Source organism: Rattus norvegicus, chromosome 2 (assembly GCF_021556685.1).
Source record: "Rattus norvegicus strain SHRSP/BbbUtx chromosome 2, alternate assembly SHRSP_T2T, whole genome shotgun sequence".
Lineage (NCBI taxonomy): Eukaryota > Metazoa > Chordata > Mammalia > Rodentia > Muridae > Rattus > Rattus norvegicus.
The window spans coordinates 35732185-35755395 of NC_141535.1; the positions used below are offsets into that span (position 1 = coordinate 35732185).

Here is a 23211-nt window from a genome sequence, read left to right on the forward strand (position 1 = left end):
CCTGACACTGTTACTAACGGCACGGAGAATCACTGCGTGCTCACTACTGTGGGATTGAAACCTATCCCCTGGATGTGAGAAACCATAATACATTCATACAGCACAGCGCCATCAATATTCCTCAGACGTCTTCTCTTGGCTCGTGTCTGTGTCTACAAGGATGTGTCATGCCATACACACAAGTGATAAATTAGGGTTCAGATTAGCAAACCACAGGTAGGATCCTTGTTGACATGAAATTTCTAACAGGGAATCATGTGCAATGAAGCAGAATGACATTCATCTCACAATGATGCACTAATTAGAGATCTAATTATTTAGACAAATTTCATATCTGTGCCTTTTGTCAATGAAACTGTCGATGCCTCAGACAGACGCAGCTCGCCGCTCACTCGTTTTCCATCTTGTGTGCTACATTCAAATTCCTTATTGAGGAACATGTTAGGAAACAGGAACATAGATTCCAGTGCTTTAAGACAGCAATGACGGCATCTTCTAATCAGCTGTTGGCTGTATCTTGAATATCTGGTAAATGGGTTCACATAGATGGATACAAAGTACCCATTTTTTCCTGTTTCTGCTGGTAGGGAATTATCAGTTGAATCTCAAGGTAACGTGTTCAAGCATCAACGAGTAGAGCCGTAACAAACCCCAGTAATGGAGAGGCGGGTGTTTCCTCACATTTGTTTGCCTTCTACACACATTAGTGATTTATTCTCCTGGATCACTGCAGTGCCCAACAAGAGTAATAAACTCAAGGTTCCATCTCAACCTCACCAGCAAGTGTCCTAGGCACTGAGTCTACACGGTAGCCACTTTCCCCTTTGTCAGACTTGACCGTAATTAAGAGTCTTAGTTCACGAGAGTCCCCAGCCAGGTTCCTGAAGGTGTCTGTATGAGATTGTAGGGTTTGATATTTCAGGGTTTGTATATAACAACTCTGTCTGGCGAAGATGCAACTGACATCCCAGCCGCCCAGAAAACTAAAGCAGAAGGTTCACAAATAGAAGGCCAGCCAGGAGTCCAGAGCAAGTTCTAGGCCAGCATGCACTACATAGTGAGACCTGAAAAAAAACTACAAACCGGGCTTGGAAAATAGTTCAGTAATCTAGCGCTCGTCTAGCGTGTAAGAGAAGCCTAGGCTCAAATCCTCAACAATAGAAAAGTAGAATAGACAATCTGAAAGGGCCATTGCTAATCTTCCGAGAACACATTTCAAACCTATACCAATTTCTCTCAACAGCACTGGGGAGTCTGTTCCCCTGATGTTTGCAGCGTGCTATCACTGCCAACAACCCCATACTCAGTGTTTCTTAAGGTCAGGCTGAATGGTTTTCTGTTCCTTGTTGTAGCAATCAACATCCCCTAGCATTATCTGTGAGTTTAATTAACATCATGTTTACTTAGCCTTAAAGAAGCTGTTGAATAATGATAGGCCCCTGATAGTTAATTAGGAAGGTAGACTGCAATATTATCAGCTCATCTATCAAGAACTGTACTCTCACACTATTAAATTCATAACCATTAAGTCCGATAGTCTGATTGTTTCTAAAAGATACCGCAGAATACATTTAGTGTTAATTCAAATTAATGCCTCCTCTCACTTCAGGAAGGGACCATTAAATATACTAATCTGTCAATGTTCATCAAAGAAATTAGAAATGATAAATTCATATGCCGAAAATTTCGGCAAACTTTCTTGGGCAAATCAACTAAAATTCAGATGCGTTATTGCAAAAATAGGTACTGAAGTTTTTACATTGAATATTTAATCTATGCGATTCATAACGAACTCCTTAACATAGTTAATCATTAATGTTCCTATACGTAAGTAAAATGAATGAAAAATGTGTGCCAACACAATCAGGAACCCAGTAAATACATTATTTATGGATGTCAATATTATTAGTATCATCACATATTCATGTGATTACCTTAAAATTAAAATTAAGAAGGGCTATTTGTTAAGTAGAACTTTAAAAACAAATTTTCCTAAGAATCCTATAGACTGGTTAGTCTACATGTATTATATAATATTATATTGCTAATATAGCAGGCCAAATAGTGGAACATTAAAATAAAAAGCCCTCACAATTGCATCAGTGATTTAAAGTCAATCATCAAGCAGTGAAAGGGTGAGTAAATCTTTAAAAAAAAATGAGTAAAATCTGAAAGTAGGTTTTATTGAAACAATGAGAAGGGGAGAGATGGTTCAATGGTTAAGAGCACTGACTGCTCTTCCAGAGGTCCTGAGTTCAAATCCCAACAACCACATGGTGGCTCACAACCATCTGTAATGGGACCAGCTGCCCTCTTCTGGTGTGTCAGCAACATCATACTCACTTAAAAAAATAAATAAAAATAAAAAGAGGTCTGACTCCTCACACACAGGTGATTTAAGTGTCCTCTACGACCTTTGACACTTTGCCCAGGAAGCTGGAGATATTAAAATTGTAACACACTAGGAACTTTTAAAACTCTCTCAACAATGCAAGACGAAGCCCTTAAACATAAGCTATTCAGATTAAATAGAACAGAGTTGAGGAAATGCAGGTCACAGCAGATTCCCGTGTGTGCATAAGATAAATCTCTATACTTAGGACATAAGATTTTGACCTCATGACAAACTTAGTGCTAAGATTCTTAAAGGGAAAGGGTCACTTTACAATATACTGAACCCTGAAACACCTGGAGCATATGTGTGTTTGTCATCCTATCTTTACACACACACACACACACACACACACACACCACACACACCACACACACACACACCACATGCACACACACCACACACACCACATACACACACAAACACACACATACCACACACACCACATACACACACACAAACACACACATACCACACACACCACATACACACACATACGACACACACACCACACACCACACACCACACACACACACCACACACCACACACACACACTCACACACATACCACACACATACACAAAATACATCAGACACACACACACTCATACACACACACCACATATACACACAAACACACACATACCACACACACCACATACACACACATACGACACACACACCACACACCACACACACACACCACACACCACACACACACTCACACACATACCACACACATACACAAAATACATCAGACACTCACACACTCATACACACACACCACATACACATACCACACACACACACATACCACACCACACACACATACATCACACACACACACCACACACACATACACCATACACACACACCACATACACACACATACCACATACACACCACACACACACACACACACACACACACACACACACACACACACACACACACATACGGCTCCTTCCCTTTCATCAGTGTGACTAAGTTCTTCTGGCTTCTTCCCAAGCAGTCATCCATGGGAAAACCAAGCATCTCCAATGGAGTAAAACAGTAAGGCTACATCTCTTCAGCATAAATCTCTCATAATTCATCCTAATCCCAGCACTGCACCTGGTCAAATGTTCTCTCTAGTTTGGATCCTCGGATGCACAGGTCATAAAAGAAACTGAAGAAACTTAGGCTCGCGCTGCATCTATTCTAATGTGAAACACATTATTCCTCCCTAACTCTTGAAGCTAAAGCCCTCTCCTCACCCTACCCAAACTCCTAATAGTCTAGCCAGTGTTCACACCTCCAGAGCACCTCCGCTCCAGATCTCCGGTGGAAGCAACCCAAGAGGAAACTTATTCTTACAGTCCATAGTAAGCTCTGCTTGCCCTAGAGGATTTGGGAGGTGACTGCCTAGTCACACAATAGGACCCTGGGATTTCTTCCTTGTGAAGCCAGAGTTTAGCAAGAAGACAGCGTCCTACAACTTGACACAAAGGCAGAGATAAACAGTGGATTAGGACGAGGGTGACTATCCTCAGTAATCACTTTTATTACTCATCCCTGGTTCCTCACTGGAAAAACCCACCCAGATACAAAGACAGGTACAGATGAGGTACAGAAGGAAGGCTTCTCTCTATACATCTATCTCTCCTGTCTCCCCCTCTCATACACACACACACACACACACACACACACACACACACACACACACACACAAACACATACCTGGCACCAAAAGTGCGCCTTGCCCACTACAGACCTGGGACCTGGGAGGAACAGGACGGTAGGAAGATGATGACATCACTTTGGAGTGAGCTGGCCAGGCTGGCCCAACTGAACACTGGGAGGCAGGAACAAAAGAAAGACAGAACCCTGTAAGAAAGGGTGTCACTCTGTGGTTGAAGGCAAACTGAAGAGTGATGTGAGGCCAATATCAGGAAGCACTGTGATTGGCTGCATGATTTTTGCCCTGATCTATGTCATGAAGATTGACCTGATTGCCTCTAAATCCATAGCCACCACTGAGATCTTCACAAAGCTTATGGCACCTTGATGGCGGCTAGTAGGCCTTCCGCTTGTTTGGATGATAAAGTAAATAGATGCTCACAGCTTTCATTATCTAAGTCAGACCAGATGCAGGGAGGACAAATACATCTCGTTATCAGGCTGATGTTGGAAAAGGAAGGCATATTTAGTCCAGGGCACCCACACCCCATTTCTATCCAAATTGTCTTCAAGCTCAAGTTTCCTAGAAAGGCTTGGGGGCTCAGTGAATATGTGACGCCTGGATGTGTCACTTGTCTTCTGGCAAAAGAACCTATTACCCATCTCCTGCCAGGTGTCTGAAAGCCCGGCAGGCCTTGGCTGTTTTCAATTATTCCAAGTAGCTACATTTTTGCCTAACTTTAAATTACATTTACAATGAGACAACGAGTTCTTAGCATGTCTGATTGTCAAAAGACAACTGAGCAGGCCAAGCCCCGCTGGCTGCAATTTTTTAATCTGTAACTGATTGGAAAGGTCAACGCTGAGTACAACCTGTCACTGACCGCCACAGAGAGGCAGGAGTCACAGCAAACCAAGAAGAGAGCAGAAAGAAGTCCGGCTTATCATTTCTCCTTAATGAAGATTTTGATAAATTTGCACAGGAGGCCAATTACAGACAGACCAAAGCTCCACTATTCAGGGAACATCTGCTATTTCCTCACACCATGGTTGAATCTAACCATCTGAATATTCCTCAAACACAGAGGAAGGCTGAAGTGTTGGAGACAGGCCATCATCAGGAGGCAAGGGTAGTCTAATGAGAGGCTGAATACCTAGTATTACATACACGAGAGGCTGCAGCTTCCGTACAGTCAAAATCAAGGGGTTGGTCCACATGAGAAAAAGAGTAAGAAACTAGTTTCTAACCCAAGAAATGTTTTCAAAGAGAGATAAAGAATCCCATAGTTCCAACAACTCTGGGGTGGATAATTATATTATTTATCGTGTCTGTTTCTTTTGAAAAAAAGAGAATTTCCACTCCCTAAATAGAGGGAATGCTACCTCTCCAAGTTGGCCTCAAATGTTTGCCCCTTGTTCTGTCTTCCAGATGTGAAATGCTGAGACTACAAGTTTTCAACAACACTTGTGGTTTATGTGTTGCTGGGAATCAAACCCATGGCTTCCTGCTCAGTAGGTCAGCACCCTACAATCAGATTTATATCCCCAGCCTCCATTCATTGTCAGTACTACAGCTTGTGAGTGTGTGTGTGTGTGTGTGTGTGTGTGTGTGTGTGTGAACGTGCATGTGCGTGTACATGTGTGATTATGTTACGATTTCACATTTTTACTACTGCTTTCGGGTATTAGGGAAAAACCCCCCACAATTTGGCATTGTACACTAAGGGAATGAGTAGGTTCCTCTACTCAGTACCCTCCTGCCTGTGCTGTGGTAAAATGTTGTTTCAGTTAAAGCTGCTGAGGGTTGGGAGCAATGCAAATGGTTCCTGTCTTTGAATGGATATCTGTCTCCTTGAAGTACAACAGACCCCCTTCATAGAAGACGACCTAAGACATTCAATGTCATGTTAAACAGAGGGCAGTTACACATCTACAAGCAAGTTCATTTCATAGTTCCTGAAATGTCCAGACATAGATGTCCATTTAAAAAAACTCACACAATGTCACTTTACTCAAATAGATAAGTTAAAAAAATCTGTCTGTTCACTTTGTATGACAGTCAGGTTCTTGAGTTCGGGATAAGCTATATCTAAGCGTGCGATATGCCACTTCTGTATCTATATAGTGTAACCGACTTTTTCTCTATCCAAACTTGTAATTTTGAGCTTTAACCGTGGCAACATAAATATGGGTCTGATTCATTTATTTTTTTAAGGTTATCCATTTGAAGCAAATTTTAGGATTCCTAAATGCACTAAAATTACATACTGTGGACCTGCCTTTCTTCTCCTTGCAACACTGAATATGTAGGAGCCTGTGCTCTTGAAAGTCTGATTGCAAAATACTTGAAAATGTAATTGAAGGGAAATACTGTACAGCACCAAGACTACATTCCTTAAAATCTTTGGACACTTTCCCCCATGTCCTGGTGTTGCTGCCCCCACCCTAGGGCCTAGCTCTACATTCCCTCTTCAGGACTTTCCCATTAACATTTTATCTGCCTCCTGTCTTTCAAGCCATCTCTTTTCTGGGCATCTTCAGTCTACATCTCCAGCATTTCTCCAATAGCACAGTCACACGGAATAACTGGCAGGACAACACCATTCCTGCCTAAAGGAAGTAGAAAGCAAGCTTTCCTGACCCCTTCCTCAGCTTCACAGGTGCTACAACTCCTTTCAAGATAGCATTCGTGCTGGGGTCTTCTGTATAGCTCATTAAATCAAGGCTTTTGTTAGTTCATTCAGTTAACTATTTGCTGAGTGTGCAGGTACACTAAGACAGGCACTGTTCTGAACAACTCCGTGGCTTTCTTCTAGAGTGGACGTACGTAAGATAACATTCATCACCTGTGGAATGATGGTGAAAGGGAATCGTGCATAAACTGTCGCTGGGGTACCAGTACAGAAGGCCAGGATCTTAACCAGATGTTCAGGGAAAGGCCTCAAAGGGGAGGTGGTATTTGGTAAGACCAGGAAGAGAGAGAGCAAGGTCAAAGAATAAGCAAAGGCCCTGGGGCAAGTGGGTTCCAGGAACAGAAGCATGCCAGCATGCTGGCATGGAATGATCAGCCAAGGTCCTTAGGTAGCAATCAACAGACGGAGGCCGATGCAGGGATCAGGGCTGCGGACCACAGTGTAAGGGAGACTTTAAGTCAGAGAACGGGAAAGTGTTGAGGACTCTGGGCATAATCTGCCTTTAGTTTTAAAGGAAATCATTCTGGATGCTAAGCTGGGACAAGGGCAGGGGAAGGAGGAAGCAGGGTGAGCAGTTAGGAAGCAAGGTCTATGCTGCCTCCTAGATGAACTTCATGTTTCATGACTTGTTTAAACTGTAACATTTCCCTCTTTAAAACTCAGCGAGATGGCCCCAGATTCAGTGAGAGCACTGTGCATTAGCCTCTGCCTCCAGGAAGCTAGAGAGAAGGTCAGTATGGATGACTGACGAAGCCAAGGGCAGCAGGCCTTTTAGTGTTGACATCTTCACAATGAGCACACATAGTTACGAGGAGGATGTGCCTACTGACCGTCTTGGTGCACGAACTAAGCTTTTCCACTAGCAGACAAGGGTTGGGGATTTAGCTCAGTGGTAGAGCGCTTGCCTAAGAAGCCCAAGGCCCTGGGTTCGGTCCCCAGCTCCGGGAAAAAAAAAAAAGAGAACTAAAATTCCACTAGCAGACAAATTCTTCCTAGAGGCACAACTCATACTAGAAATGAATAAGTTCTCTTACTGTCTTTATTTATGAGTGAGAAGGGTAAACAGATTCCGGTAGCTGCAAGGAAGTTTGAGTAAACTTTCAAAAGTTCTGAAGAATGTAATACGAAAAATGTATACATGTTTAAATAGACAGATTACATGTGTATGTATGTGTATATATATGTATACACATACGTTATATGTTTGTACATATATATCTATGATCATAGGCTTCTTGAAAATACTAACCCATTAAGATAAGCCCATACTCAAGCACCAATCCCTAATGATACTCTGTTATGCTTGCAGACAAGAGTCTAGCATGGCTGTGCTCTGAGAGGCCCCACCCAACAGCTGACTCAGAGAGATGCAGACACCCACAGCCAAACAGTGGGGACTCTTATGGAAGAACAGCAGGAAGGTTGTGGGCCCTAAAGGGGATAGGAACTCCACAGGAAGGCCAACGGAATCCTAGATTCTTGGGGCTCTCAGAGACTGAACTATAAACTAAAGAACTTGGGCTGGACCTAGACCTCCCAGTTCATATGTAGCAGGTGTGCAGCTTGGTCTTCATGTGGGTCCCAAACAATTGGAGCCAGGGCTATCCCCAAAGCTCTGCCTGTCTGTCTCTGTCTGTCTTGCTGGGCTGCCTTGTTTGGCCTCAGTGGGAACATGCGCCTAGCCTCATAGAGACTTGATGTGCCTGGGCTGGGGGAATACCCAGAGGGGCCCCCACCCTCTCAGAGGAAAAGGGGAGGGGAATGAAGGGAGGATTGTGGGAGAGGTTACTGGGAAGGGGCAGTGAGTTGAATGTAGAATGAATGAATGAGTAAAATAATAAGTGAAAATGAATATAAAAATGAATTTTGTTAGTTGAAGGATAAAAAGTGACCAAATATTATAGAGTTAAATAAATAAAGAGTTAAAATAAACTAACCCTATAAATTAAAAAGAAAATAGGTCCATACTGAGGTTGAGCCCAATTTTCTGAGGAAAAGAGAGACAGCTGAGCATAAAGATATTAGGAAGGTACTACACCTCAGGAAACAACTGTCTTTCCTACACATAAGGTACTTCAAGGAGGAAAGGGGAAACCCTCTCTAAGCCCAAGCCTACGACTGATCCACTGAAACTTATGCTCTGGAGGTATAAATAGGCTCGTGTTGCAATCTGAAGTGTGAGGCAAATTAGCAATCCGCTCTTAAATATACTTTCATAACAAACACTAGAATCCTTGCACCATAATGCACTGCAAGCTAGCCAGTGGTTCTTAGGATTTCCTTCATAATCTCTTAATGATTTACTTGACGGCAACGTGCTTTTTGCAGTTTGTCTTCTAGGGCCAGACCAGTGAGATGGCTCGGTGGGGAAAGAGGCTTGCTAACTAACGATGTTAAAAAAAAACCTGACAACCAATCTCTGAAACCTACTCAAAGGTCAAAGGCGAGAACCAATTTCACAAAGCTGTCCGTTGACTTCCATGTGTGCATCTTGTTATGTAACCATCCCATAACAATAAATAAAAGTAAAAATTTGTACAAGTTTAGGTTTCCTAAATGACTCTTCATGTCATAGCAAGTTCAAAGACAGGCGGGCCAGGGCAGCTCCCATGACAGGGCTGATAGGGTGCGCTAGGAGGTCACATTATTATCACGTGATTGATGGTAGCTGACACTGACGGTATTATATTACAGTAACCACGGTAAACAGAGGATCCCTCCGGGACCGATCTTCATTCAACACAGAACCTGGCATTCAACGTGTTGTTTAAATTTGAGAAATGGAAACTCCCTGAGGATAAAGTTCATATTTTTTTTATAATACTGAATCCCTTTGGTTAGCTATGAAAATAGAGAACATAAAAATGATTTAGATAGAGACATTATAAATGTGGGGGGCATGGGGGCAGAGTGCTGTGGATTGGATCCAGGTCTGATATGCAGTTAACATACCCTGGTTTCTCTCTAAATTACACTACAGCCAAAGGTAGATTAGCTAATTTTTTCTTTCCTTTTGTTGTGTCACTATGTAGCCTTGGCTAGCCTGGAGCTTGATTATTTAGCCCAAGCTAGCCTAAAACCCAGAGATCTGCCTGCCTCTACCTCCCGGTGCTGCAGAAGATCAAAGCTGTGAGCCACCACACCTAGCTATGAGGTACTTTAAGGGAGTGGCTAGATCCGGTTCCCGCCTTGAAGACGTTTATAATGTAACTTGTAGTACCATTCAAATCTATAATACCAAACTGATATAAGGTGATATTTAAATAGCCCATTCCTACTAGACGGATCCAGGCTCAGCATGCAACTAAGGAAACAGAGATCTGTGGAAGCCCCTTACTGGAACACTCATCTTTCCGAAAAGCATTACAATGAACCTGCAGATGAATTAAAGAGAGAACAAGCACAGTATCAAAATCAAGTAGGAATGTGAATGATTTGATGGATAAAGAGCTGGGCCAGTCCAGTGGCTTCAGATGGTAAAAGCCATGAAAGCAAAAAGCCCTAAGTCTCGACCCCCTGGAGCTTGTCAGGGCAACTGTAAGAGGTGCCAAGTCTACATGAGCTCCCCAGGACACCGGTCATTAGGTCAGGCCGCTATTTACATGGGGGTCTTTAAAGACTAGGAGAGTGGAAGATTGACAAGGACTTCGGATTAAGGCTATGAGGTCATGTCAGGAAGATTAAAGGCAACTAATTAGGAGTGTTGGGTGGAGGGTGGGAAGAGAGGACTCCAAGGGCAGATAATTATTATCTCTGATAGGAAAGCCAGAAGGTTTGTCCCGAATCTTGGGAATCTGCTCACTGGGCTCACTATTGCCCAGAGGTTGCAAGGCTCATTCCAGACTCCAAAGGTCTAATCTGTCCTGCCAAGATAAAGAGATGTTATCACCGGCCCAGGCCTACTGGCCTCAGGGCCATCAAAGTGACAAGTAGTAAGAGTCGAGGGAGGGGCGGACCTGGTGGAGCCAGTTTTCTGACTGGAGGAAAGGTCAGAATCAAACTGCAAGGGGACTACGTCAAGCACCAAGGATACACCAGAATTAAGGGAAATGGGACGAAGCATTAATTACCGCCTTCTCTATCCTTTCTAGCAAACCCTGCCCTGTGTGTGTGTGTGTGGGGGGGGGGTATTGCGGGGAAAGATTGGCCTCAAATTCCCAATCCTCCGCCTCAGCCTCCCAAGTACTGGGATTCCATGTATATGGAATATGAACCACATCCAGCTTTTTTAAAAACAGCATGTCTTGTATACTACATGGGGATATCAAACTGCACAACTTAAATGTATCTTTCTAAGTTGCAGAGAAGCAAGTTCAAATCCTTGGATAAAAACGACCACAGTCTACTTAGTGGCTTTGATTTATCCCAACTAGTAAAAGAGATGATCAGAAACAAACCTTGGAAAAATGAAACCTAGAATGTGGTAGAGGTAAGGAAAAAAGAACAAAACAAATCCAACGGCTTAAATCTAATGTTCTATCTTTCTATATTAACCTTGTCCTGCTGTATGTCATGGGCTTCTTCTGGTACCATTTTGTTTTTTGAGACGAGGTTTCTCTGTGTAACATAGGCTGTCCTGGAACTCAGAGATCCACCGGTGCTGGTGTTAGCAATCAGGTTCCTCCACAGCCAGCCTGAGGTGTCCAGCAGGATTAAAGGAGTACACCACCACTCCTGGCTTCACTTATAGTGGTTTAAAAAACAAAAAAACAAAAAACTGGGGAGGCAGGTAGATCTCTTTGAGTTTGAGACCATCTGGTCTACAGAGTGAATTTCAGGACAGCCAGTGAGAAACCTTGTGTCGAAAAATCAATAAAACAACACATACACACACACACACACACACACACACACACACACACACACACCACACACACACACACACACACGACAGAAAGAAAGAAAGGAAGAAATGGAATAGCATTAGAGAGCTACTTTGGGAGCTGTTTTGATATTCAAATCTTATTTGTACAAAGAACGTGTGTGTGCATGTGTATATAAACACATATATATATATACACACATATATACACATATACACACATATATACACATATACATATGTACACATATATGTACACATATACATGTGTGTGTGCGCGTGTATGTGTGTGTGTATGTGTATGTGTGTGTGTATCATGAAATATAATACTGATCTATCCATTCTTGCCTTCTTTAACTGGAGATTAAATTTCAGGCTGGGACTACAGCTCAGAAGCAGAGTATACATCCAGGCCCTAGGTTCAATTCCCACAATACAAACAAACTCCAGTTGAGCTTGTCACTGGAGATACTTAATTTTCAGCCCATTAGTATACTTTAGATGCATAACCCAATACTATTTCCTTAAATAAGAACCATTCTCTGTGGTTCCCGGGATTGGTCCTTTCTGAAGGGAGAGGAGTTACTTCCGGGGTCACAAAGTTGCTTTCGCCATGACCCATAAGAGAGGTTACTTCAACCCAGGAGGTACACACCTCCAGACGAGAAGGCACTGAGCTTTGCTGTCGCATCTTGGTGTAAAGCTCTGCCCACCAGTGAACTGCTTCTGATTCTACAGGCTGCTGCCACTGGGACCTACACAGCCATGCAGGCCCCCTCTAAAAGGGAGCCTCGGTTCTCTTCTGCCAGGCGAAGTCCTGTGGCAGGACGCCAGTCTCTGTCCATTCGGTATGCTTTGTTGCTGGCTGCTCCTAATTCAGTATCTTGCAAAATGACATTCTGTTAATGACATGAATGTCAAAGCTGTGATAATGGGCAGAAGTAAAAAGAAAACCGTTTCCTAAATGGGGAAGCAACAGGAAAACTGCCAAGTGGGTATTAAAATGAGTTGTGTGACTGCCCTGCGCTTGGTGCCTTCCTATGAAAGGGAAGCGGCACCCTAAGGAGGGAAGATAGGCTCACCTCAGTGTGAGCACAGAAAACAAACAAACAACAATAAAAACAAGGGGTCAAGGCCATGTTTTTCCTTAATTAACTTGACAGATGTCTTTTCTTTTTCTCATTTGCATCCAGCAATTTTTTTTCTTAGTCATTCTTTTCTTTTGCCAAGATGGAATTGGCCTGGAGGAACCCGTTCTGTTGCTGAAGACGCTGAAGACGGGAGGGCTGGCGAGGTAGCAGAAGACCCTGGCCTGCAAACTGCTCAGAATTCAGTCTTCACGATGGATGCTCCTCGGGGCTGTCAAATGCAGAACCAGTAAAAGAATCTGGGTTCTGGAAGGAGACTGATGATGTATGAAAATAGGAAACCCCCCGCCGCCCCCAAATGAGTGTCAGCCACAGCCAAAGAAAGAAAGAAAAAAAAGCCATGTAGCTCCTATCATCAGGGCCTTAGACACTGGGTACATTTAATGACTTCACATGCAAATGTGTAATTCTGTTTTCATAGGGGCCTGAGAGAGAGTTCTATTTTTGATATAATGGACTTCTTAGAAGAAGAAACTCACAAAACAAGGTCTACAACCAGCAGACATGGTTGCTAATTCCAAGCCATTAGAAACTCACCCTCTATTGATCTTCAGGATTTGATACAAGTATCAGCTATCTGCTGGGTATGGTAGTGTGCGTGAAGGCTATGGTAGGATTACGGTTGGTTTGAGGTCAGCCTGGGCTACAGGATAACACTCATCTCAAAATAAGAAAAAGTATCAGCTAACACAGAGACTAAACAAAAATAATGTATGTAAAGAAATGATATCAAGCATCTTATAAATATTAGCTATACAAAAGGTATCTATCAGCCATGTCAGTCTGGGCTACCTAGTGAGAGCCTGTCACCTGTCTCAGTGCTTGTGCACACATACCACACAAACACAAACACACACACACACACACATACACACACACATACACACACATACACACACATCACACACACATACACACATACACACACCACACACACACATACACACACACCACACACACACATATACATACCACACATACACCACACACACACACATACACACACCACACACACACATACACACACCACACACACCACACACACACATACATACACCACACACACACACATACACATACCCCACACACACATACACACACACACCATACACACACATACACACACACCACATACACACATATATACACACACAACAGACACACACATATACACACACCACACACATACACACACACATACACACACCACACACACACATACACACACACCACACACACATATACATACCACACACACACCACACACACACACATACACACACCACACACACACATACACACACACCACACACACATATACATACCACACACACACCACACACACACATACACACACCACACACACACATACACACACCACACACACACATACATACACCACACACACACACATACATATACACACATATATACACACACACATATACACACACCACATACACACACACACACACATACACCACACACACCATACCACCACCCCCCACACACACACAGTATTATGAACAAATCAACAAGCATTTGATCTTCCCCTCTACTTTGGGTCTTATACTCAGGCTTTTCCTTCGAGGATCTTGGAGCAAGAAGTATATCCTGGCCACCAGAATCACCTTTTTGAATCAAAACAATGAATTACACCAGAACAAAAGAGGCCAACTCCGGGCCAGCAAGGCTTGAGTAAACGTAAGTATAAATCCGGTTATAGGAAGAATATAAGTAAGAAGGGGCTTTGGTTGCCCAAAGAAACAAAGAAACCAAATGCCTGAGAAAGGCTAGTGCAGAGCACCCCACCCAAGCCCTGGATGATGGCTTCCAGAACGAAGGTGGAGCAACAGCCGGCGCCCAGGTTTCAGACCAACAGTCAAAACCACGGGCATCAGCCCGGCCTGCCCACAGCTTTTACCTATTCAAGGAACCTCACATCTTTCCCTCCGTAACCATCCTCCTCCCAACAACCCTGAGTAAGTCCGCAGAAACCTTCTACCCTGAAGCGAACAGCAAGAACAATAATAAAAACAACTTTACATTGACCAAGTGTTCAGTACACTCCAAAGGCTTATTTCAATTTCCAGAGCATTCTATAAATCAGACTTCCTTAAACCACAGCTTTAACCATGTGGAAACTGGAGATCTGAGCAAACCCATGGCCAAAGCCCACACAGCTAGAAAGTCGGAGAATGAGTTAGGCAAGTTTGCCTTTCGAGCCTGTTTTGAGCTGTCTTTGCTGGATTGTCTCTACCGGAGAAGGAATACATTGGTAAGCCTAAGGTTAATACCAATGCTATCTGCTCTTTATAAATGATTATCCCAGCATTCTGCTGGAACACACGTCATGTGTTCTTGGTAACCATGAACCCAGGGAGCACGAGGAGAATCAGTCTTTGAGCCTAAAGCCTGAAGGTTAGCAACAGGAAGTGGACCAAGCTGCCAAGTATCCCATCACCTTCTGGAGTTAGGAAGTTTGACCCAGTAAACAGATACTCAATGTCACTAGACAGGAATGCTTACACGCGTTGTCAGACCCACAGTGGACAAACAATTTAGGCCTGTACACTGTGGGGCACTCACTTCTCCACCGTGTATTTTCACGGATCCACAGGTAGATGACTCAAGACAAGCATCATCCTTGTCCCTGCCCAAACCAGCTGGGCCAGACATCAGCAGGGAAAGAACTGTGTTTACACAGCATGTGCCAGACTTCTTGTTCCACTGTTTCTGAGGGAGCTGTCAATCAATGTACACATCTGGATTCCATTCTCTTCAGAGTAGCTTGTTTACCTCTTCCTTTCCAGATAACTAACTCCAAAAATATTTAAGAGAACATATAGCAGGTTTGGGATCTCCAACCCCTACCATTGGGAACTTGTCACATAACCCCGCACTGGCTTTAAACTAAAGATCGCCCTGCCTTAACCTCTTGAGTGTTGGGATTGCAGACAAGTACAATGTTCCTAACTACACAAAGTGTCCATCTATGTACCAGCTTTGGAGAAGATTAACTGCCACATTTATAAGTAAATTTGCCGAAAGGAGACCGAAAGCTAGCATAGCATAGCGTGTACTAATTACACGAAACGTGATAAGAACTTTGGTAATCGGGGGTTGGGGATTTAGCTCAGTGGTAGAGCTCTTGCCTAGCAAGCGCAAGGCCCTGGGTTCGGTCCCCAGCTCCGAAAAAAAGAAAAAAGAAGAGAGAGAAAAAAAAAAAGAACTTCGGTAATCGTCAATTACTCACACGTAGTGTATGTCAAAATTAAGTAAGTAAACAATGTAAAAATCTGTGTTTTTATAACAGCCAAAGCCTTGCCCAAATCCTCCACACCCTTTCCTTGCATATTCTCTCAAGGCAGCAAGCACTCCTGTTGGGAATGGTGGCACACACATATAATCCCAGTACTCGGTGACAGAGGCATGGGGGATTGCGAGCTTCAGCTCGTCTCAAATTACATACACAAATATATAACCATCCTACACATATACATACAGGATGTAATCCCATCATCATCTTCTCCATTCTTGCCTCTACTCATTTCTTTTTTTACTACTTAAACTCACTTTTCATAATGATATACCATAAAATATAGCACATCGACCATCTTAAAGGAAGCCTTTACTATTGCATGGTGTCTGGCTGTGTAAATTAGGGACTAAAGAACACAGTATTCAGCCATGCTTTTGCCTCTACTCTTAAGAGAACATGCATGTGAGAAATCTGGGTAAAAACATCCTGCGAGTCACATAATGGTCTAAAGGAAATCACATGAGACGGTGCGCTTGGGTTACTAAGGAAAAGTTTATCTCTAGTGCAGCCTCCTTCAGATCTCTGGCTCTTCTCCCAGGCACCGCCACCTGTTTTCCGAGGCCCAGCCTTGTTTGTAAAGAGCTGACCTGAGCATGAGCATCCCTACTCTTGGTTTGGGCCTCATTAGTAAGAGCTGCAGAAAAACAGGCCGACCCCGCCTCTTCACCGTGCTCAGCAGACACCCAACCTAAACTCACTCTGTATTCCCTGCAGTGACTCAGAGTTCCTGTTCATTGTGTCCCTGGATTCCTGTTTATGAACGTTATGGAATTCTGGCCTTCCCATGGAAACAGGCTAAGCAGAAATTCAATGGCACAGAACGGTGGTGTCCTACCATGTAAGCTTCCCACAAAGGAAGGGATCGTGAATAAGTCCCTGGAGTCAAAGTAAGCTGCATGCCACCGTGCCAAGTCTAGAATCAGGACTCCCCAACATAATGAGAGCAAGTCCTTGATCCTATAAGGAAATGAAAATGGAAATCCGCCCCTGCCTAGTTTCCCTTATTATCTTTCTAAACCAACCTTAATTCCCCAGGTAAGATCACAATGCATGTGAAAAGAATGATGTAGCTAAGCCGATCTCGAAAATGAAGCCTGTCAAGAGCCACCAAGGAAGCCATTTCTTGGGCTTTGTGGTAACATCCTATTTTCATTCACAGCATAATCATAAAATTGTAGGGCACATTCGTGTAACAAAGAACATTGTCTGTGTTCTTAAATTGAGGGTTTCTCTTCACGGGCCCGGTCTTCAGAAACAGGGGCAACGACTGCCTGTTTTACTAAGAGCCCGTGTTTACGAACATGAAAAATGACATAGTAAGGTCAGCAGCAGGCTGTTATGGTCCATTTTCAGTCTGAGGCGTGCTCAGACCTCATCAGAGAGCTGGAGAGGAGAGAAGCAGGCAACTCAGGGCCCCTCCCTCACCAGCGGGCAGCTGATGCTTGCCTGTCTCACAACTGGGAGAGCTCTGGAAAGTTGCGGTCTGCTATGTGACTGAGCCCATGGTGAGAGAGAGAGAGAGAGAGAGAGAGAGAGAGAGAGAGGCAATCTCCAGCCCAAGGATTAGATAAAGGTTTTTGTATTGTGAACCAGTAGTGCAAAGGCTGTCATTCTTTGGAATCCCACAGAATGGTATGGGAAAAAGAGGCAGGAATTTCTCACTGTCAGGGCTTTAAAGACCACCGCCCCGTGTCAAAATACCACACCAGCCATTTTTGCGTTTTCTTTAAGTCGGTGTTTCTTTCTGCAAAACTGCACCAGTCTCTTGAATTTATTATCGCAAAGTAAAGGTCTTGTTTCTTACAGTATGGGACAAGGACATAAGTAGGTATAATCCTGCCTCATGGAGAGCACAACAGATATCTGACATTGTTTTAGGGCAGTCTGATGGCACGAACCTAAATCTCAGTTGTTCTACTAGACTGGGAATGAATGGTTCAAGGCCTGACTGAGCTATTTAGGGCAATCTAACAAGACAGTGTCCCAAAATAAAAGGTAAAAAGAGAAGGCTGAAGATATGGTCAGAGGCAAGGTGTTCCCCTAGTAAGAATGTGACCACACATTCAACCTTAGTAGCAACAATTAAAAAAAAAAAAAAACTATTTTACTGAAAAAATGAAGTAGCATCTACTTTGCATATAGAAAATTCACTATTTGGGGTGGGGGGGTGGGCCTTGGAATAGGCAAGGCCCTGGGTTCCGTCTTTAGTGACACTAAAAAGGTAAACAAGTAGTAGTAATTTTTAAACACGCGGGAGGGAAGCAACTGAGTGGCAGGCAATAGGCCATCTTGACTTTTAGACCATAACAACGGTGATCAACAGCCCCGTAAGGCGAAGCTGGTTCCCAAGTCACCTCCACAACACAGTCACCAACCTAGTGCTGTTGGTTTTAACTCAACTGGGGGCTCTTCTTGCCCTGCGTGTAGCTTTTCTTACTGTACCAAAAAAATCCCCAACCATTTTTTTTTTTTTTGGGAAGAGTTATCTTGCCCCAGGCCAAGGAGGGTTGGTACCGGGATCTGAGAGACTAGCAATCCGGAAATCTGGGGAGGGAGACATTTCCCTGCATTTTAAAAGACCTCTATTGTTCTGCTAGGAGACTTTGTGTAATAGGAGGGGAAAGAAATAGAAGAACAAAACAAAAATCAGTCTACCCCAGTTTTCATAGAAACTAGGTGGCCACTGACTTAAAAAGGAAAAAAAAAAATGACCAAAGACAGAAAGTCATTTAAAGTAGAGATTTCGCTCTGCAGGCAGGCTAAACCCTGGTCCCGTTTTAGGTTAGGACACTTTTTGAAGTAGTACGAGAAAGGAGAGATTGATTACACAAGAGTAAACTTTTTTTTTTACACTGAGAATAAAAAAGGGTGGGGGTGGGGCACTGCAGAAGGTCGTGTCTTTAACATCCTGTTAAACATGATAAACAATCTTTCTATAAAATAAATTTTAGAAATTTGCAAGTACATTAAAGCTCAGCAGAACCGACAATTTAATGTCTTTCGTGTTAATAGTTTATTATGAAAGAAAGCTAACTCTCCTGCAACCCTCCTGGTCCTCCTGGTCACAGCCTCCTTCCCAAATCAGTCAGTTTTCAACTGAGATTCATTTCCTCCGCACTCTAAGAGATGATTTTACCTCAAAAGAGACTAATGCTTAGCTCATATAAGAGGAGGAGCTAATCAATTCATATAGAAATAAAGAAAACTGCTTCTCTAATTGTTATACTTTTTTTTTTTTAAAGTGGAATGGCCCAGAAATGGAAGGTAGACAGATAACTTGTCCTTGGCATAGTTCACTGGTCAGTCTGGCCACCAAAGGCTTTGCGTGTGCAAAACGGATGACAGGTTTATGAAGACAAGAAACTACCCCTATAGTAAAGGCCTAGTAGTTGTCTTTGAGTCACTCTAGCCAAAATTAAAAGGTGAGAAAACCAAGAATGGGGAGTGAGTCAGCCAGTTAGAAGAGGTGCTTCTGCCGTGGTCCTGAGAAGCCTGAGGAATGAGAGGCAGGGCAGGCGACTGTTTCTCTGATGGACCAGTGCTCCTCTGGAACATTCAGCGCCCACCCAGGAAAGGATGGCACAGCCAGGGTTTGATCCTAACCAAGCCCTTCCCACCTACCTCCTTTTACACACGGTCTCCTGCCACACACCCCACCCCACCTCCGTTTCTTTTTTCTAAAGTGGCATAGAACAAAGGATCAGGTAGCAAAAAAGAAAGAAAAAAAAAAGTCTTCTAAAACTGTATAAAGAAGCTACAACCACACGAGATATAAATCCCCAACATGTAGAAAACCACTGCCGAGAATGGAGAGTCCAAAGCATGATCTCATCATGCATGTTTAAAACACACTCGACTCGGAGAAAAATCAACTGCAAGTAGACGTTCATAAATAATAATGGCAATGTTACTCAGAAGACAGTCGCACATGTGCTTTCCAAAGCTCCTATGACTATATTATAATCTCTTACTATGGAAAATGTGTGTCTTATAATGCAGGAATAGCATAGCTTTGAATACTGCTAGCTGTGATTCCTAAGACACAGAGGCAGACCAGCAGTGTCCTGTAACTGGCTCATTTTTCTAAGCGATTCACTTGTGGTAATCTGTATATTGGAGGAGAATAAGAGTGGTTTATTCTTTTTCCTTCTCATATTCCAGGAAGCCTTTGTGTCTCATGTCCAGGTTCCTGGGCCTTGGAAGATCCTCAGAGGGTTTCAATTTCAGGAACAGGCGCAGCGACTGGGAGGCTGCCCAACTGCAAAGCCCCAGGTCTTTCCCCACAGGCCTTGAGGTAAAGCAGCAGGCAGAACCGCTCAAGCTCAGAATCTGCTCTCTTAAGCTAGGATAGCTAAAGGGGAGGCAGTGAGGTCTGCCTATGCCGTTGGACAAGTGGGTGACCAAGACCTTCCAATGCTCAGCCCCAAGCTCAGCAGAAGATGACAGGTCATGAGTGTGGCTTAGACAGAGTATATCAGGGAGCAGACTGAAAACAGGAGCGCCCCACTCATTTTGAAAAATGCCAGTCATAGCTGATCCTGCCCGTGACCCTCACCGTGGAGCTCCATATAACCCAGTTTAGACAGGCCACATCACTGTGTGAGGGCTTGGGTGACAAATGACTGTACGAGTCTTTGAGTAGGTTGCAATTCCTGGGGCCCACCTCACTTGACCACGCTATAAAGGCTACATCAAGTAACTACAGTAGGAAAAAACATGGCTCCATCCCCTTTGGCTGAGAAGTAATAGCCAGCTACTGGAAATACAAGGGAGCTGCCCGGCCCAAGAAACCATCCATCCATATATGTCATTTTTACTTCAGGAAAATCTGACCCTCCTTAAAGACCTGACCTAAAAGCTAAAGACAGAAACAGCACAGGGAGCTGTGCTTACACTGTGTTCCTGGAGGAAACCTGTTTGCACCCTTTAGTGACAGTCTAACAGAGGCTGGTGCACAACTTTGGAGGTGGGATTCAGAGCTGAGACAGACCATTTCTAACAGTATATAACTGAGAGATATAGTCAGACTGACGAGTTGGATTCTAGAGAGAATGAAGCCAAAATGAGGGGGAAAAAAAAAGTCTCCACTATTCAAAATGTAAAACCAAAACAGAAGACCCCTAAAGCCAAAGAAGATAACTGCTACCCCACAAAATTTGTGTTACAGAATCTGAATGGTGATTTTTTTTAGGGTTCATGCAGAGCCAACAGACCCTCTAGAGTTTTTTGTTTGTTTGTGCTTTACAAATCAACCCCTGTCTTACATGAGGGCATTCATAATGAAGACGCTGTCCCTTCAGAATGCTCACATTCTGATTGCAACTGTTACAGTGCTCTAGGTAACCTGCTACTGGAAAATGAAGAAGTCTAAAGGCGTCATCTTCCCCAGTTTTATTGTTAAATATATTCATCCATTTGGAGCCTTAATTACTGGATTTATATTTAGGTTCTGATTACCATATTACACTAGAATAAAAAGTGTCTCACATTCAATTTACAGAAAATGAACGGAGCCGAAGCTACAGTGCGGGATACTGTAACTCCACTCCCATTCTCCCACAGTAAGGAAAGACAAACTCCCAAGCCTGCGGCTATAATGTATCCCCGGGACTATAATCTGTCCCAGCAGCGTCTGGCATTTTAAGCCACCCAGGTCTTGCTGCAGAATGTAAAGCTAAAGATGCCGTGGCAAAAGCTGTCAATTAGGAATCCAGCATCAGAGAACAAATGGCAAAACCCTGTGGTTTTGGAATCCTGGCCCGTAACTTCTACCCACCCGACTGCCTGCAGTGTCCTTGGCATAGGCCCCATCCACTTCCCGCCTGAGCCCTTTCCAAAGCCTGCTGGAATGCCATGATTCTGTGGTGACAGAGAGCATGTGCTTGAATCATGTTTAGAGTTCGAGGCCCAGAAGAGATATGCTGGCTTTCAGCACCTACATCTGCAGGAACTCTAAGAAACAGCTCTGAATCCTCTAGGTGTGGCTTCTGGGGACCCTACAACAAAATACCTAAGCCTATTTAAAAGAGTTCTTTCAATCAAAGAGATTGTGCAAAGCCAGGTGAGGCAGTTTGTACTTAAGTCACTGGCCAACTGGCTTACAGTCTAAGTTCGTGCTTGCAATGTGATCGGCTGTGGAGGGGAGCTGCTGTCTGCTGTAGAGTGCCTCCCTCGGTGAAGACCGAGGAGATGAGCAGGACTATATACTTACAGGGAAGTGTCATTCTGGGACACATATGCATCTCCAGATAGACACTGAATGCAGAGATGAACTCGCAACACAGTGCTGTGTGGCAACAATAAACCGGTCGCTCTTTGATATCAATTTATCAGAGGCTGTCTTCCCACAGCAGACCTCAAGTTAATCGGTTTCTCCCCCTACCCCTTCTCTTCCATTTCTTCCTCCTCCTCCTCTTCCTCCTCCTCCCCCTCCTTTCTCTCTTCTTCTTCTCTTTTTTTTTTTTAATTTGAAAACTAGCAAAATTTACAGAGCTCTACACCTTGCTGCTTCCACACCACAACCAGCCCTCACTAAAGGTGGCCCTCCACTTCTGACATTGGTCAGAAGTCTCTCTGTTGGTCAGAAATCACAGAACATTTTCTACACCATAAACCATGTCAGTGGCTGCCGCAACATACTGTACCAGTCCCTCGGAGGTGGCTTGGCCTGACCCCGAGTTTTAATTTATAGTCTCCTTAGAAAGGAACAGTATCTGTAACAACCTTGGGAGGGGCGGGGGGGGGGTGAGCACAAAGAAATCAGAATCCAAATAAAGGAATGCTTACAAGGCTATCAGTCAGCTGACGCCGAAACTCCACTCTTCAACTTTAATGGTGGTGGTTGCCACCTTTTAAACAGCGCTATCAAGTCAGCCTCAGCTTTTCTTCTCCTTTTTAAGGGTGAGTTGTTCACAGTAAGAACTAATTAGCTGCCAAGAGTGAGCTGATGTTTCAAAAGAACACTATTCCGTTCCTTAGACAGGGGTTTCATTTTCTCTGATATATTTACTTCTGGTAAGACTACTTATCCTTAAGCTCAAAGGTAGGCCGGGACAAAAATATTTACTGATTATTCCAAGCTAGCAACTCAACCTTGTGTGTATGTACACAAGAGAATTATTACTTCTAATATCCTGCTGTCTGCACAATGTTACACACAACATAAAGGGCTGGAG

At 43.6% G+C, this 23211-nt stretch overlaps 1 protein-coding gene and 1 non-coding gene across 17 annotated transcripts in view; both read right to left on the reverse strand.

The window, feature by feature from the left end:
• Window positions 1-23211, reverse strand: part of Mast4 (microtubule associated serine/threonine kinase family member 4) — a 598008-nt gene that overhangs the window by 113200 nt on the left and 461597 nt on the right.
• LOC120101238 (small nucleolar RNA SNORA15) lies at window positions 16279-16408 on the reverse strand. Its single transcript, XR_015679292.1, has one exon. It is a non-coding gene; the product is annotated as a small nucleolar RNA SNORA15 (small nucleolar RNA).